We start from the raw sequence: 4,371 nt of genomic DNA, 5'->3' as shown, positions 1-4,371 counted from the left end.
CTTAATCTTCGTTTGATGTGCTGGTTGTATCTCAGAGTTGGGATGTCACGAATCCAGTTTAGAAATTTTATTGGAAGGATGAATAAAGAAAGGTTTGCCAATACACAATTTGGATGCAGCACGATTACGTTTCTGAGGATCACATTACTGTACTGAATTTCTACAAAAGTCAGATTACACTAATACTCACATTGTTTGATATTATTAGTGACACAGAAACATCAGTCAGTTCTAAAAGAAATTCGTCAGTGTACCAGAAGGAATTGGTCAACAATAAATCCTTTAGCCTCCTCTCAAATTGAACTTTATTTGTAGAATTTTTATGGCTGCTGGCAGGTTATTGAAAGTTTGTATTTTTGAAAATTGAACACACTTTTGGCCAACGTAAGTGACTTTAAATCTTTGTGAAGTTTACTCTTATTTCTAGTACTGATTCCATGGACAAAACTGTTGGTTTGAAAAAGATATACTTTTAATTAGGAATTTCATTGAAAAATGAATATACTGGGAAGCTGTAACTAACATCCATATTTCTCTAAACGGTCCTCTGCAGTTTGTTCTTCGATACACACCACAAGTAATTCCAATCACAAGTTCCAAAAAATTGTTCAAGTGGCTCTAAGCACTATGGGACTTAACATCTGAGGTCATCAGTCCCCTAGACTTAAAACTAATTAAACCTAACTAACCTAAGGACATCACACACATCCATGCCCGAGGCAGGATTCGAACCTGTGACTGTAGCAGCAGTGCAGTTCTGGTCGGAAGTGCCTAGAACCTCTCGGCCACAATGGGTGGCTTACGCCATTCTTGGCCCACAAAAATTTAGCTTAGCTTGATGTGTTACCCCAAAAAAATAAGTATAGTGTGCCAGCTTTTTTTATTTTTATATCTCATTGCAAATAAAGATTTGTTTAGGTGCTTCAGCAGTTCTGTGGTGTGCTCTTCCCAGATGACTTTATTATCATGCTGCAATTTCAAGAATTTAACACTGTCAACTTATTCTATCTGTTTCTCGTTATGTTTTAGGTATATACTGGTGGGAAACCTCATACAAGTCCTGAATGGCATGTCATTTGTTTTTTCTTAGTTTGATGATACAGAATTGACTAGGTACAATTTACTAATGCCTATGAAATTTTCATTAACTGATCTCTCTAAGACTTCACTTGATTTGCTATTTATTGCAATGTCTGCATAATTTCCACCAAAAACTTGGAATTTGGTAATATAAAAGGTCATTGGTGTTTTAATTAATTTTTTTGGTTCATTCAGAACTGGATCGAGACAATACAATGAATAATAATAATGTATTTAAAAAATTTATACAAACTTTCAGCACTTGAGCATGACATTTTCGTTAAAGGTCCGTTCATATATTTTTAACTGTGTTTCTTTTCTCTTTGTTTTCACCAAATTTGGACTTTGTAATATGACAGCATCCGAAGACGATGGTGGTTCGAGCTGGACGACTTTTTGCTTTAAAGTACAGAATCTTTTTCTATGCCAATCCACCCAACAATCTTACAATGATTAAAGACACAAAATAAAACATACATAGGTTATTAATAACAGTGTATCATGAAATAAAAACACAATTTAAAAGTACCCTTACATACTGTGATTACGAGTGCTGTTTGATGGCGACTCGTGAATAAAATAATGAAATAATGTAATATTAATGGCAGTGTGCCACATATGTCCAAATCGGACAACACCTAGAAAACAAAAGGTGACTCTTCCTCTTTCGCCAATAATAGGATTATCAAAAACCTTCAAATGTTTCCAGCGGCTGCATACAATATTTATACAGCCATGGTCTATATCTATGGCTTAAATTATTTCTTTTTTTATTACTTATAATTACATTTCCTGCTAAGAAATGCCTTTAAAATATATACCAAACAAGAAACCATAGGAGTACTAAGATAGAACCCTGTGGGACACCACATGCAATTATTTGCCAGTTGGATGATGCCTCATAATTTAGTACACATCTCTTGTCTAATGAAACCGTTTATCTCCCTTCAGAGATATAGAATTTGAATCACTTTGCAGCGTTTCCTGTTAACCATAATGTTATACTTGCAATTTACTTAAAAGGATATTGAGGTTTCACAAATAAATGCCTTTGACAGATCCTGAAATATACTAGTAGCCTGTAATTTATTGTCTAATGAAGTAAGTGCATTCTCACTGTATACTTAGGGAGCCTTCTCAATATCTGAACCCTTTAGAAATTTGCAGTATTAATTCGACCATATCCCATTTGCTGTCAGATGTTGAAAAAGCCAATTTCATATTAACTTTTCTAAAATTTTCGAGAATGCTGGCTTAAGTGAAACTGGACAGAAATTTGACCATACTTTTTTATCTCCTGTCATAAACAGAGTCATAACTTCAGCGAATTTCATCCACTCAGGAAACATTCGACTGATAAACGACTGGTTACTCAGATAGCTTAATATGATACTAAACTCGGAAGCATAATCTTTAATTAACTTTGTATTTTATCATAACCAATAGAATTTTTTGATTTTAAAAATTGTATGGTGGACATTACTTCTATTGGTGTAGTAAGGGGCATATTCATGTTAGTGATTTTATTTGCAATGACTGATGAGAGGTATTCCATGGCAGCATGTACTGAACGTGAGAGACCCATCTTTTCAGAAGCAGTTAAGAAATTCTTGATAAAACGTTTTGCAACAGAGCAGTACATTACTTTAAGTGAAGACTGATACGCCTCAAAATGAGAGATGTTGAGAAGAGTTGCAATTACTTAAAAAGGAACTTAGTAAACCAAGAATATTATGAGATACTGATCTGGATAAGAATTTTGTTTAGCTGTAGATGCCCCTTAAACGTAAAGTTTTAGGTTATTTTATCATTAGAATTAGCATTGTAATACAATAATGTAAATTCATTTCACTGTACTGTACTTAAATTAAACATACATTTTTGAGTTCTTTCCACACACCAATACATACCAGAGACCTCTCATCATGCGATCCATGAAATATGATAGAAGACCGATTCACAGTAGACAGCAATGAAAAGAAGCAGAATGGCAGACAATCTGATTGGCAAATGGTGTTCACTCTAGACAGAACATCAACACATCACTTCGCTTAACCCTGTAAGAAGTGGTGTAAGTGAAGTTACATATCAATGATACAAAAAGTCGGAATATACGAAACCTATCCCAAAACTAACGTCCGGCGATAATAGGCCTGAATGAAGTTTCACACATGCAGCATTGTCTACCTACGCCTTAGGAAACTACAACAATGTTGGTTTGAGTCAGTAATTGTTTGCCAGTCGGTGAGAGCACATCATAATGGCCGAGACAATAATACACCCCTCCAATTGTGAAGTACGCAGTGTGATTATGTTTTGTAAGGGCAAAGGATCTTCAGCTGCTGAAACCCATCGTGACTCATGCCTAGTCTATGGATCTTAAATAATGAGTGACAATCAAGATCGAAACTGGCGACAAGGATTTCAAAATGGCCGCAAAAATGTTCGCAATGAACAACGGAGTGACAGGCCTAGTATTAAGACAGATGACATCGTCGATCAAGACAGCCAAAGAAAATCTTTACCAATTGTAGACCTTTTCGCTAGCCACTTACTTGAAACGTTAATCATCTGTCGATTTCAGATATCTAGCCTCTCTTGCAGAAGAACACTCAATTGGAAAAAAGTCCAAGTCGTCATGACGCATTTGCAATGCGTTGCGAAAACAAAGCAAAAGAACAAAACTAAGGAATAAGAAGACGCAGAAGCACAAAAACCACTACTATAACTCGACACGTCGAAAATATCTTAACTACTGATATTAGCAGACAACGACGCCAGTCACCCACCAACGTCAACCTCAAAACTTTCTGCGAAGGAAACTTTGTCCCAGACGTCCTGTTCTATCAAGTTCCAATCCGTTGACGGTCTGTGTGAATACCCAATTTGATATGTATTACGGAGAGTTTTGAGGTTTCGTTTCAACCACTTCCATCATGTTAAGTATGAATCGATATTTATGTAGTAATGTTACTCTTTTATTGGGACCTTCGTCACTTCTTTAATATTTCTGTGGGAAATTCACTTTCGTACCAAATATTTGTAGGGCTGTTTTTTTTCCCCTGTAAGCTCTTGACCCAGAATCTGTTTAACTAGTACGAATTATTTCAGATGGCTGCATCTTGCAAACTGCCCGCCTTCGGTAGCAGTTCCAGACTTCCGAAGGCGACGATGTGCAAGTTTTCATTGCCTATGGAAATCTGGCATATGTGAGGTTCGCAGCATGGAGGTAGAAATTACCTCCATGGTTCGCAGTAAGTGCTCAATGTTTACAGTTCCCACTTCTCATCA

Source organism: Schistocerca piceifrons, chromosome 6 (assembly GCF_021461385.2).
Source record: "Schistocerca piceifrons isolate TAMUIC-IGC-003096 chromosome 6, iqSchPice1.1, whole genome shotgun sequence".
Lineage (NCBI taxonomy): Eukaryota > Metazoa > Arthropoda > Insecta > Orthoptera > Acrididae > Schistocerca > Schistocerca piceifrons.
The sequence above is the reverse complement of the archived record's forward strand: the minus strand, read 5'-3'. Positions refer to the sequence as shown.